This window comes from Ranitomeya variabilis, chromosome 3 (genome assembly GCF_051348905.1).
Source record: "Ranitomeya variabilis isolate aRanVar5 chromosome 3, aRanVar5.hap1, whole genome shotgun sequence".
In the NCBI taxonomy this organism is placed as follows: Eukaryota; Metazoa; Chordata; class Amphibia; order Anura; family Dendrobatidae; genus Ranitomeya; species Ranitomeya variabilis.
Genome location: NC_135234.1, coordinates 290,383,411 through 290,397,938, shown reverse-complemented (window position 1 = coordinate 290,397,938; position 14,528 = coordinate 290,383,411). Strand labels below are relative to the sequence as shown.

At 43.9% G+C, this 14,528-nt stretch overlaps 1 protein-coding gene across 1 annotated transcript in view; it reads right to left on the bottom strand.

Moving 5' to 3' along the window:
• Window positions 1-13,012, bottom strand: part of SPDEF (SAM pointed domain containing ETS transcription factor) — a 604,091-nt gene extending 591,079 nt beyond the window's left edge. Inside the window, exon 1 of the mRNA XM_077299169.1 lies at window positions 12,952-13,012. The gene's annotated coding sequence lies outside the window, so the exon portion shown is untranslated. The remainder of the gene's footprint in view (window positions 1-12,951) is intronic.
• Between the last annotated feature and the right edge of the window lie 1,516 nt (window positions 13,013-14,528).

Sequence of the window (14,528 nt, the reverse complement as noted above, 5' to 3'; positions counted from 1 at the left end):
TTTTGGGCTTAGTAGCAGTGTCTGCACGTCAGCAGAGTAGCCCGCCTGTGAAACAAACTATACCGCCTTTGTATCTCAATTTTTACTGCATCTAATCCAGTTAATCATTTTGGGCCTAGGAGCAGTGTCTGCACGTCAGCAGAGTAGCCTGCCTGTGAAACAAACTAAACCGCCCGTGTATCTCAATTTTTACTGCATCTAATCCTGTTAATAGTTTTGGGCCTAGGAGCAGTGTCTGCACGTCAGCAGAGTAGCCCGCCTGTGAAACAAACTATACCGCCTGTGTTTTTCAATTTTTACTGCATCTAATCCAGTTAATAGTTTTGGGGTTTTGGGCTTAGTAGCAGTGTTTGCACGTCAGCAGAGTAGCCCGCCTGTGAAACTAACTACACCGCCTGTATATCTCTATTTTCACTGTATCTAATCCAGTTAACAGTTTGGGGCCTAGGAGCAGTGTCTGCATGTCAGCAGAGTAGCCCACCTGTGAAACAATCTATACCGCCTGTGTATCTCAATTTTTACTGCATCTAATCCAGTTAATAGTTTTGGGCCTAGGAGCAGTGTCTGCACGTCAGCAGAGTAGCCCGCCTGTGAAACAATCTATACCACCTGTGTATCTCAATTTTTACTGCATCTAATCCAGTTAATAGTTTTGGGCCTAGGAGCAGTGTCTGCACGTCAGCAGAGTAGCCCGCCTGTGAAACAAACTATACCACCTGTGTATCTCAATTTTTACTGCATCTAATCCAGTTAATAGTTTTGGGCCTAGGAGCAGTGTCTGCACGTCAGCAGAGTAGCCCGCCTGTGAAACAAACTATACCACCTGTGTATCTCAATTTTTACTGCATCTAGTCCAGTTAATAGTTTTGGGCCTAGGAGCAATGTCTGCACTGTCCGACGAGCCCTGGTGCAATACATTATGATGTATGATGGCCTGGGCCAACGAGCTCAAGAGGAGGGGCAAATCACGCTGCAGGAGTGGTCTCAGATCAAGGACCTATGCACCCTTCTGCACAGTTTTGAAATAGCAACGAAGATGTTTAGTGCTGACGATGCCATTATCAGCATGACCATTTCGGTGATTTACATGCTGGAGCACACATTACACAGTGTTCGGAGTCAGGTGGTGGAACAAGAGGAGGAAGAGGAACAGGAGGAGTCATATGCAGAAGGGATCATATCTCCAAGGTCAAGAAAGTTGGCAGCACCAAGGCGGCTGGCATTGGAGGCTGAGGGAGAGGGATTACTGAGGGAGAGGGCACATGGTAGCAGCCAAACTATTGAGGAACGTGTAGGAGGCGAGGAAGAAGTGGAGGACGAACTGGCGCTGGGCATGGAAGACTCATCAGATGAGGGAGACCTTGATCAAATTTCTGTTGTGCGAGGTTGGGGGGAGAGGGCAGATGAAGGAAGCATGATTCTCACCTCGCCACCACCAAGTGTCAGGACTCTGAACATTTTTTACCTTTTGTGCATTACTGCCCTTTTCCGAGATGGTGTCTTTGGTCTCATGTGCGCTGTGTCTTCCTGCTATAAAATTCCCCCCCAGCCTTCAGTCTGTGCTAGAGTGTTCTGTCTTGCATCCAGCTCCTGACCTCTGATTACTCCCTGGCTATATACCTGCTCCTGTGAACCTGTGTGGTGATCCTGCTACTCTGCTCTGAGTTCCTGCTGCATACACCAGTTTCCAGTAATCCTCCTTCATCTGCTGCTCGTGTTTACTTCCATCTGCATTTGCTGGACATGTAAGCTGTTTCTGCTCTGCAAAAACCTGAGACTATTACCCAGGCCTCCCTGGTTGAGCTAAGATATGATTTGAACTGCCTTATAAGCTTATCTGTGTTTGGACTAAGACAAGGATTTATTCATGTCAAGTATCCTCAAGAATAACTGTGCTTCATAGACTTTCTGCTTGATTGCATTTTCCTCTGAAGTTTCCTATAGACTGCTAAGCTGCGTTTAATATTTGCACCAAGTATTGTGGACTTGAGTTTCTCTCTGCACATGTTTGAATCACCGTGTGATAATATAGACTTTACCACTTATAAAACTGTGTCCTGTAGTTGTCTTGTTCCATGCAAAGAGTCTCCTGAGTTATCCCCTATAATTATTACACCAAGACAACAAGGACCTGATCCTCCTGAATGCGCAAGACACATGAGTGCCTTCTTGCTGCACTACCTGCAACATGATCCTCGGATTGTCAGAATCCGAAGTAATGCCGACTACTGGGATGCCGCACTCTTAGATCTTTGGCAAAATAATTCCTGCCATAGAAAGGGATTCACGCATGCAGGAGTATCAGCAGAGACTGTTACAGAATCTAACATCTGCTTTTCCACAAAACACCAGTGGTGCACGTAGTCAATCTCTGAGTTCTAACTTGCCAACCGTGGGACTATCGAGTCATCACTCTAACCGTAACACTAACATTGTATCTGGTGGTAACAGCAATTTTTTCCAATCGTTTCAAGATTTTTTTAGACCATCCTTTGCAAGGCCACAGGAGACAAGAAGTCTGACGCACAGCCAACTGTTGTGATTTTGCTTTTTGCTCCCTCTAGTGGTCATTAGTGAATTGACTCTGGAGCGTCTGTCTTTTTCTTTATCCTCACCTGGGCCGTTAGTTCTGGGGCGTTGCTATATAAGCGCCTTGGACCTTCAGTTCAATGCCTGGCATCATTGAAATCAGAGCTAATCTGTTGTGCTCTTGTCCTTTGATCCTGGTTCCTGTATTTCAAGCTAAGTCTTCTTCCTTGCTTTTTGCTTTTGTTTTGTTTTGTATTTTTGTCCAGCTTGTTCCTATCTGTATCCTGACCTTTGCTGGAAGCTCTAGGGGGGCTGGTGTTCTCCCCCCGGACCGTTAGACGGTTCGGGGGTTCTTGAATCTCCAGCGTGGATTTTTATAGGGTTTTTGTTGACCAGATAAGTTATCTTGCTTTATTCTGCTATTAGTAAGCTGGCCTCTCTTTGCTGAACCTGGTTCATTTCTGTGTTTGTCATTTCCTCTTACCTCACCGTTATTATTTGTGGGGGGCTTGTATCTTGCTTTGGGGTCCCTTTCTCTGGAGGCAAGAGAGGTCTTTGTTTTCTTCTCCTAGGGGTAGTTAGATTCTCCGGCTGGCGCGAGTCATCTAGCGATCACCGTAGGCATGATCCCCGGCTACTTCTAGTGTTGGCGTTAGGAGTAGCTATTTGGTCAACCCAGTTACCACAGCCCTATGAGCAGGATTTTTGTATTTCGCAGACTTACACGTTCCTCTGAGACCCTGTCCACTAGGGTCATAACAGCCAACGCCTAGAGAGGATGGTGCAAGAGTATCTCCAAGTTAACATCGATGCCATGACTTTGGAACTGGACCCTTGCTCACTTTTGGGCTTCCAATCTTGAAAAATGGCCTGAGCTCGCCACTCACGCCTTGGAGATCTTGTTGTGCCCCGCAGCCAGTGTTCTCTCTGAATGTGTGTTCAGCGCTGCTGGTGGTGTGCTGACAGATAAGCGCACGCAGCTGTCTAGTGACAATGTACACAGAATAACGTTCATCAAGATGAACAAATCCTGGATCCGCAAGGACTTTTCTACCCCTGTGTCATCTTGGGGAGACTAAAAGCTTGATGATTTTTGAAAATCACCTCACCAACCGTTTTAAAAAAACTCTGGCAAAATTGATGCCACTTAAGTGGTGTCTGTGGCTGAATTTTTTGAAATAATGGAGACTCTTATTTAGTCCCCTTGCTGAGTTTTACATGACGTTGCCAGGTGGGTGGGGTCGTCTACAGAGTTGTTTACTCATACTATGGCCTGGGATTCAGAGGTCTGCTCCAAAGCTTCAGTGTCTGCTAGTCAGCAGAGTAGCCCAGCCACCCACCGCCTGTTTACCTAAGTACTATTTTTAACAGCATCTGGCCCAGGAAATCCTTTGGGGCCTAGTAGAATTTGGTGCTACTCAGCAGCGTACTTCACCCATGAAGCAAGCTACACCGCCTGTTTACCTGTTTACCTAAGTACTATTTTTTAACGGCATCTAGCCCAGGAAATCCTTTTGGGCCTAGTAGATTTTAGTGCTAGTCAGCAGCGTACCCCACCCATGAACCTGCCTGTTTACCTAAGTACTATTTTTTAATGGCATCTGGCCCAGGAAATCATTTTGGGCCTAGTAGAATTTAGTGCTACTCAGCAGCGTACCCCACCCATGAAGCAAGCTGCACCGCCTGTTTACCTAACTACTATTTTGTAACGGCATCTGGCCCAGGAAATCCTTTTGGGCCTAGTAGAATTTAGTGCTACTCAGCAGCTTACCCCACCCATGAGCAAGCTACACCGCCTGTTTACCTAAGTACTATTTTTTAACGGCATCTAGCCCAGGAAATCCTTTTGGGCCTAGCAGATTTTAGTGCTAGTCAGCAGCATACCCCACCCATGAAGCAAGCTACACCTGCCTGTTTACCTAAGTACTATTTTTTAATGGCATCTGGCCCAGGAAATCATTTTGGGCCTAGTAGAATTTAGTGCTACTCAGCAGCGTACCCCACCCATGAAGCAAGCTGCACCGCCTGTTTACCTAACTACTATTTTGTAGCGGCATCTGGCCCAGGAAATCCTTTTGGGCCTAGTAGAATTTAGTGCTACTCAGCAGCGTACCCCACCCATGAAGCAAGCTACACCGCCTGTTTACCTAAGTACTATTTTTAATGGCATCTGGCCCAGGAAATCCTTTTGGGCCTTGTACAATTTGGTGCTACTCAGCAGCGTACCCCACCCATGAAGCAAGCTACACCGCCTGTTTACCTAACTACTATTTTTTAACGGCATCTAGCCCAGGAAATCCTTTTGGGCCTAGTAGAATTTAGTGCTACTCAGCAGCATACCCCACCCATGAAGCAAGCTACACCGCCTGTTTACCTAACTACTATTTTGTAACGGCATCTGGCCCAGGAAATCCTTTTGGGCCTAGTAGTAATTTCTGCTACTCAGCAGAGTACCCCACCCATGAATCAAGCTACACCGCCTTCTTTCTTTCTCAATCTAACCCCTCGACTCTGGGTTGTCCACTCTCCCTCCAGCTCTCTCCTTCTCACAGGTGGACTACCGCGTGTTTTCACACTGTGGCGAATCTTTTGGGCCCAGGCATAAGAAGTCGTCGAGGTAATGGATAATATGTGCCGCCTTACAAACGTCCATGACATACATTCGAGGAAGCAACTAAACGCCTCAAATAGGGAGCAGGATATGGAGCACCCCATGGGCAAACAGCGATCTATGTAGTATGCTCCTTCACAGAAGCAGCCCAATAGGCGGACACTATTCGGAGGCACAGGTAGTAGCCGGAACGCCCCCTCAATGTCTGTTTTGGCCATTAGGGTGCCCCTTACCAACTTCTTGACCCGCCTGATTGCCTCGTCAAAGGAGGTACAGTACATAGTACTGTACTTGGTTCCGCGTCGATGTTGTCATTTACTGACCTGCCCCTTGGATATGACAAATGGTGGATTAGTCTGAATGTATTGGGTTCATTTTTTGGCACAACTCCCAATAGGGGTACCACTACGTCTTCTAAGGAAAGTGTTCTGAATGGACCCGCCGCCATTCTACCTAAAGATATTTATTTTTTAATTTTTTTTGTCAAGACGTCTGGGTGTTGGTAGAGTGAGTTTAGATTTTTACTCCAGCCTTTCTTGATTTTAGAAGGGCATGATATGCCTATATCTGTGTCTCCTCCTCCTTTTACTCCTCCACCTCTTTTCTTTTCGCATGACTATATGTAGCTGTGACTTTTCCATGTGTTTGTTGTGTCTTCTGAGCAGTTTGTCAGCTTTTGGACACCTTTTAGGCCGGTTTCACACGTCAGTGGCTCCGGTACATGAGGTGACAGTTTCCTCACGTACCGTAGACACTGACACACGTAGACCCATAAAAATCAATGCATCTGTGCAGATGTCATTGATTTTTTGCGGACCGTGTCTCCGTGTGCCAAACACGGAGACTTGTAAGTGTTCGTGGGAGCGCACGTATTACACAGACCCATTAAAGTCAATGGGTCCATGTAAAACACGGACCGCACACGGACGTTGTCCGTCTGCAGTCCGTGTGCGTGCAGGAGACAGCGCTACAGTAAGCGCTGTCCCCCCCACATGGTGCTGAAGCCGCCATTCATATCTTCTCTGCAGCAGCGTTTGCTGCAGAGAAGATATGAATAATAGTGTTTAAAATAAAGATCTATGTGTCCGCCGCCCCCCCACCCCCTGTGCGCCCCCCCGCTGTTCAGAAAATACTCACCCGCTCCCTCGTTGGCTATCGGTGCTTCCTGGTCTGGCCCCGGCTTCTACTGTATGCGGTCACACATAGATCTTTATTTTAAACACTATTATTCATATTTTCTCTGCAGCAAACGCTGCTGCAGGGAACATATGAATTGCGGATTCAGCACCAGATGCTGGTAGTACGTGTGGTACCCAGCACGGTGCGTGTGGTACCCAGTGGGCACACGGGCGGCACACGTGTGCCGCATTGATGTTCACCAGAAACGCAGGGGCACACGGACACGGATAACTCCGGTACCGATTTTTTCCGGTACCGGAATTATCTGGACGTGTGGGACAGCCCTTAAGGTGTTTTCTATGTGTTTTCCATGTGTTTTTATGTGTTTGTGTTTGCCTGCCTTTGGTTTCAATGGGGTTCGACCATGTTCGTCGAACGTTCGATGAACAGTTCGTCTAACATGTCCCTGTTCGACGAACCGAACCCGAACACTAGGGAGGTGGCTCATCTCTAGTGAAAAGCTTAAAAGCAAACTTTATTCATGCCGTTGCTTTAAATGGAAAAGCAAAGGGTCAGACAGTTCTTATTCCAAGAATTGACCTGATTTCCAAAGATAAAAACTTGCCAGTCCAGATGCAATGGTGTCAGTTTCCTGTCATTTTGGCTTTTGCAATGACCATCAATAAATCTCAGGGCCAGTCCTTGGATATTGTAGGAATTTATTTGCCTCTCCCAGTGTTTTCACACGGGCAGTTATATGTTGCTTTCTCCAGGGGATGGAAAAGCCAACAAATAAGGGTCAAAATATTTGAGACACAGAAGCAAGGTAACCTTATTCCCAAAGTTGACAAATAGTTTACTGTCAACTGTGTGTACAAAAGTAGTCTTTTATTAAGCTTTATAACAATTGTAAAAGCCAAAAAAAAATTGTACACAAAAGCGGGACTAACTCCTTGCCGCGGTCTATGGACAAAACATTGGGCAGGGCCTTGGGGCAGATCCCAAGCACGCTCAACCATAGCGCTATCGGATAGCTCTACCCGAACAGTATTAACTACAGAGCTTTTTCATACACAAGGTAGGAGTGACAGGAGAGGTACACCAGGTATTTGTTTGCTATTAGTCTGCACATACGACCAGTCTGGTGCGTGGGTACATCATATTGCAAGGTCAGTCTGCTGCATGGTTACACCCCATTATGTGGTTCGCAATCACAGGGTGCGCCCAAAGGGCGCACAATCACTCGTATGTAGTATATGGGACCTGCATTATACTGCATTATGCATTGTATTGAGGACTATCTGTACCAATCATTCTTCCTCAGCTGGAGTAAGAGTATGTGCACACAGTCAGTAAACGATGCAGGTTGGAAGCTGCATACTTGTGCAGCATCCAGATGTTACAGCAGAATGGATGGGATTTCAAGAAATCCCATGTCCACTATGCATGCACAGATGCCTGCAGCTCGCCCGCGGAGATGGACATGTGGTGCGTCTTTCCAGACCGCAGCATGTCTATTTATCCTGCGGAGACGTGAGCCTCAGCAAGATAAATCTCCCCCATGCAATGTATTGGACGTAGTGAATCCACACGGTTCAATGAATACATGTGGATTCACCTGAGTTCAATAGCCGGCAGCCCTTTGGACGTAGCAGACATGTGCTGCTTCCAAAGCGCTGCCAATTACTGAACAAGTGCACCTACCCTAAAGACGCCGGGAAACAAGCACATTTAGCAACTTCAATATTGTCGATCGTGCTCATTTACCGGCCTGAACTTAGCGCTTGTAAATACAACAGAAATGTTTCTGTGTGATGGTGCAATATGTGAGCATTTGGGCCCATTTTAAACTTTTGCCGAGGGCCCGACTTTGTCTAAAACCAACCCTGATAGCATGGCATAGGCAGGTGTCAGCAGCAGAAGGAATCACAGCACGAGGCTCAGTGTGATGCTTCTTCCCTCGCCGCAGTGTCTCCACATAGATAAGACCAGACAGCAGCATCAAGACTTAACAGATGAGGACAGCCAATGATGCTGCAGCCGTCTCTGTGATCGATTATGCACCACCATTAGTTTTTTTCTGAATGAAAAAGTAGACGTGTGCACAGCCATAAAGAGGTGCCAGAGTAGATTCCCATCCACCGGCGGGACCCCCTTCTCCCCTATCCTCCCATGCAAGGGTAAGCCTTTCTCTGTTAATTGCTGCAGTGCCATACATGGGGTCACTTGTTACAGTCATACGGCATATACTCTTTTCAGACTGCCTGACATATGTATGGAGCAACGATCGAATTTTCAGCTTCCCATGCTGTTATTAGCCCCTGCAATATGGGGGCTGTGGTGCCTATACACTAAGGATATTTCCTTCTGTTATATTTGCCAAAGGGCATGTACTGATTCCAACAAGTTACATCTGCATCGCTATTATTTCTGGGGGTATTGGGGCTTTGGGGTGTTTTCACTTTCTTTTCCCCCTATCCGTGTGGTGTAGTGCAACACCTGTCATGATTACGCATGTTCTGCTTTTAATATTTTTGTAATAATAAAGATTTCTATATGGTTATTTACTTCCGGCTCCTGGTTCTCTTGTTTCTAATATTTAATAGTTGGAGCAATGGTTTAACAAATCCGGGTTACTATTATACGTACACTGGTACTTCTCCCCGGATTATTTAGCATGTATTCGGACTTCTGGTTATTATTAACCGTAGTTTATAGCAAAAACTCGGCACTCAACTTAATGTAAGACAGGTGATTTTTTTTCTGAGCCCCTTCCTGCTCGGGGCCCCGATGCAGCTGCACTGGCGGTATGTCAGCCCCTGTGTAAGACCAACATTAGTAGCAAGTTACATTTTACTAAAATGGCAGGAAAAATGTCAGTTTTCAGTAAAAATGACAAATGATGAGCGATACAGGTATAAAAAGATGTGACTCACAAGGAAGCTGAGTTGCTACATGTACTAACTTATAGCTTTAATACTACTGATGCCAAAGAGGAAAATTAATTAAACCTCATTCCAAATAGTTTTCGTGAAAAATAATCAATGCTTAAAATTTTTACAGTCAATGAAAAGCAGATCATAGCACTTTACAATCCTGAATTTTACTTAATCATGTAATGGAATATTTATTGAGCAGTCCACAGACTTTCTTCCCAGTCAGCTCTATAGTAAGAAAAAAATCTGACCTAATGCACAGAGCTGTTTTACAGCCTTAGGGTACGTGTCCACGGACAGTTAACGCTGCGCCGAGCTGCAGCGTCAAACACGCAGCGTCCAGATGTTCCAGCATAGTGGAGGGGATTTTATGAAATCCCGTGTCCACTATGCGTGGAAACACGCATCCGACTTCCCTGCGACTCCGGACATGCTGCGCGTCTTTTCAGATCGCAGCATGTCCGAATACCTTGCGGGGACGCTGCGTCCCCGCAAGGCATAACACAGGACCCTATGGCGAGGGGCGCGATGATCCCGGATGTGTACAGTTAACACATCTGGCATCATCGCGCCCCAAAAGGGGGCGGGGCTTAGCGCCGAGCGGCTTCGCCGCTCCGACGATACCGCCGGCCATCCTGATCGTGGACACGTACCCTTACACAATGTCTGCGTTTTATAGAGCAATAGAAAAACACCCCCAAAACATCTGTAGGTCCCAATCCCTGCTTTACCCTTGTAAACTCTCTTTTTAAAAAAAAAAAATAGATGATATTTCAATAATATGACACTGTTCAAAGCTACCAGACAACAGGACATTAAGGGTACGTGTCCACGGTCAGTTAACGCTGCGTGTTTGACGCTGCGCCGAGCTGCAGCGTCAAACACGCAGCGTCCAGATGTTCCAGCATAGTGGAGGGGATTTTATGAAATCCCGTGTCCACTATGCGTGGAAACACGCATCCGACTTCCCTGCGACTCTGGACATGCTGCGTGTCTTTTCAGATCGCAGCATGTCCGAATACCTTGCGGGGACGCTGCGTCCCTGCAAGGCATAACACAGGGCCCTATGGCGTGGGGTGCGATGATCCCGGATGTGTACAGTTAACACATCTGGCATCATCGCGCCCCAAAAGGGGGCGGGGCTTAGCGCCGAGCGGTTTCGCCGCTCCGACGATACCGCCGGCCATCCTGATCGTGGACACGTACCCTAAAAGTCTAAGTTGATGCGATACCTATGAAGTTATAGGAGGTGACTCACCAAGTCCTTCGATTCACCATTTTTGATAAGCTGGAGCTTTGAAGCTAACAGCTCTTTATGAATAAGGTGAGGAGCGTAGTAGCTTGTGCCTGACCACAATTCTTACTCCAGCCCTTCATGAATTTTTACAAGCGAGGGGTTCAACTCTGTTGTGCGTCAGCCCAATTAATCGGATATGGGGCAATCCCCATATCTGATGCAATTGGATATCCTGATATCCTGCAATTTTCTGCAATTTCTTGCAATCTCCATCATTTGCGTAAAAAATGGGAATTTTCAAAACTTCTTTTACCACAAATTTGGGGATAAAGCTTTGATGAATCTCCACCATAGACTTTACTATGTGCATGAGTCCTTAGCTTGGCAATATGACCATGACTGTCTTTGTCCCACTGCATTACATAGATATTACTTGTTAGTGTGACTTAAGCTACAGTCACACTTATGTGTCTATTTTTTTTAAATCTGTGTCAAGCGGATAGTATTTCTCCATACTGCGTCTGTTTTGCAGCCGTTATTTTCTCATCCATTTAAAAAAAAAAAAAAGTAAGACTTGAACTTTCATTTATCCATTGCTTCTTAACAATGAACAGTGAAAAAAGAATGAAAAAATGGATGGAATACTGAAGTATAAAGTAAATCTTCCATGTTTCATCTATATTATACAAATCCCCTTAGAGTTTGATGGCCATGTTTGATCCGCAAAACGGACGAAAATAGGACATTTTATAATTTTCATGGACCAGACTTTGATTTATGAAACTCTATGGGATCATGTGCTGCCTGAGAGGAACATAGATATTTGAACGTAGCCTTAAAATGAAAATGCTTGTTTTGTCAAATTAAACACTTTTTTCTCTAATTTTATGAAACTGATGTTTACATATAAATCACACAGGCTGCATTTTTATTTTAATACATATTTGACTATTTTACTATTGCATTTGAATGCAATTGCTGTGATACGTTATTAGAAAACCATCAGACTATTGCAGGTGGTAGTAAATGATTGCTCTACTCAAAGAAATTGCTTATGTGGGTCAATTGTAATTGCACTATATACGTTGCTAAGTTGTGTTTGAAACACCAAAATCTCATATATTCCAGTGGATGAACAGACATAAAGACATGTATAAGCTTGTTAAAGGAGACCAGGCACTGTGTAATAAAAGTCCTTTCTCCCAAGGAATAAGATAAGGAGAATAGCAACCAAAGCTCTTCTAAGGTCCAATGGTTTATTCCCACAGCATATTTCATTTTTCACGCTTTTGATATTCTTAAATGTTTAAGGTAATTAAATTCTTTATGAGATACTACAAAGGCAAAAAAGTATTACTGCCAAAAATGTAAAACAAGATTTTGACCATATTTCTAGATGTTTAGTAAAGGTATATGAAGGAATAACATAAATTTAAAAATATATTTTAAAAAAGTGCCGGAAAATATAAATATTACCCACAAATAGTTGAACAGTGGGAATACAAAATAATAGAAAGTCTTGGAAACACTGCAAAGTCTTTGTACAGAGCGTCCTGAACATGAGAACACAATGACACATGAAATCATAAGGCACAAACAGATATACTAAACTCTTATGATCTTGTCATCTTTTCTGTGCCATCTATTGTTCAATATAACCTTTACTTTTGGTCCACTATATGTGCATCCTGATTTTTCAAGAAAAAAGTTTCCCTCAAGGACCTTTAAGAAATTGGTTAAATAATTATGGGGTACGGTAAGAGCGTTAATAAGAGATGTGAAAATACTGAAAAACTCATATTCCCTCTAACAATGAACGGAACATAATGTCAAGAATGGAACCAATTCTAAAAATAACACATTCTACAACAGGACCTGCTATGTACTATATGTACCATGTACTATGTACTATATGTACTGCTATGTACTATGTACCAATACACTAAAATGGACTAGACACAAGATGAGTAAGAAGGAACACAATACTACTCGCTAAAAACACAGCAGATCAAGTGTCAAATTGTTAAAATTAGATCTCAAGGCAGATTTAAAGACCTGATGAGTATTCTACATATCTTTAAAGTTGTTGTTAAACTATTACCTGCCCAGAATGAGAGTAACTTGCAAGCTCTTAGTGTCATCTATGTCAGTTCTTTGACGCTTCTCTTTTACCTCTGTAATACCTTGTTCTCTTTGCCAGTGTTTATTTCAGTTCTCTCCTTTCCCTCCTCTCTTTCACTAAGTCTCTCTCTCTCCTCCCTCTGTCTCTTGCTGACGATGCTTTAAATCCTGGAAGAGACACGTGTCCCTGTTGCAAGGGATGTCTCTCCCATTTTCTTCTTCCTTCTCACCTAACCATGAATTCCTTATGGTATGCTAGTCTTTTTGGCTGAAGTTATATCATTAAAAACTATCTAACTAATATTATTTCTGCTACTGTTTTTACTACTATTTCTGCTATTATTTTCTGCTATCACATCTAATTTCCTCTTTAATTTTTTTTTTATGTTTTTTTTTACCTTAATCCCTTTTCTTTTCTCTTTTCGTGGATTCACTGTGCTTTCTTCGCACTACTTTCTTTCTCTTTCTGCCTTCTTAGTTGTTTTCTTCCTCTCTCCCATGGAATCATCTTAGTTTATATAGTGCTGTCCCGTACCTGAGTAAACACACCCTGTGTGTTCACATTTAACAGGTGCAGGACCTGCCCGCTTAACCCTTCATGGAAACTCAAGCACTTTAAAACAGTTGGGTAGTTTTGCAGACAAAAGACATACTAAAATACATAATCATAATGTATATATATATATATATATATATATATATATATATATATATATATACACACACAATATTATGCTTGAATATGAATTGGAGGCAAGATTACTGCATCGTGTTGGTGCAGCTCGTTCATATCATGTGACTTTACAGAGCGAGTCTTCTTATTGTTTGCTTTTCTCCTTGTTGGTTGTTTAAAACAAACTGTCACCCTTTTCTGTGTACCGATACAAGTTTAATTTCAATATACTTTAGGCAGATGATTGAAAGGGTTTTTACTAATATGCAGGGCCGTATTTAGAGTTTGTGCTGCCCTAGGCACTTTTAGTGCTGCCTCCCCCATTGGTATGACTAAGGGCTCATACTCACATGCAAGAAACTCGGATGAGTGTCGCACATCAATACCCGGCACGGAGATCGGAGCCTGTGGCCGCATAGCAGTAGATGCTCCGCTCCTGAGTGCCAGATATTAACATAGTAACATAGTAACATAGTTAGTAAGGCCGAAAAAAGACATTTGTCCATCCAGTTCAGCCTATATTCCTATATTCCATCATAATAAATCCCCAGATCTACATCCTTCTACAGAACCTAATAATTGTATGATACAATATTGTTCTGCTCCAGGAAGACATCCAGGCCTCTCTTGAACCCCTCGACTGAGTTCGCCATCACCACCTCCTCAGGCAAGCAATTCCAGATTCTCACTGCCCTAACAGTAAAGAATCCTCTTCTATGTTGGTGGAAAAACCTTCTCTCCTCCAGACGCAAAGAATGCCCCCTTGTGCCCGTCACCTTCCTTGGTATAAACAGATCCTCAGCGAGATATTTGTATTGTCCCCTTATATACTTATACATGGTTATTAGATCGCCCCTCAGTCGTCTTTTTTCTAGACTAAATAATCCTAATTTCGCTAATCTATCTGGGTATTGTAGTTCTCCCATCCCCTTTATTAACTTTGTTGCCCTCCTTTGTACTCTCTCTAGTTCCATTATATCCTTCCTGAGCACCGGTGCCCAAAACTGGACACAGTACTCCATGTGCGGTCTAACTAGGGATTTGTACAGAGGCAGTATAATGCTCTCATCATGTGTATCCAGACCTCTTTTAATGCACCCCATGATCCTGTTTGCCTTGGCAGCTGCTGCCTGGCACTGGCTGCTCCAGGTAAGTTTATCATTAACTAGGATCCCCAAGTCCTTCTCCCTGTCAGATTTACCCAGTGGTTTCCCGTTCAGTGTGTAATGGTGATATTGTTTCCTTCTTCCCATGTGTATAACCTTACATTTATCATTGTTAAACCTCATCTGCCACCTTTCA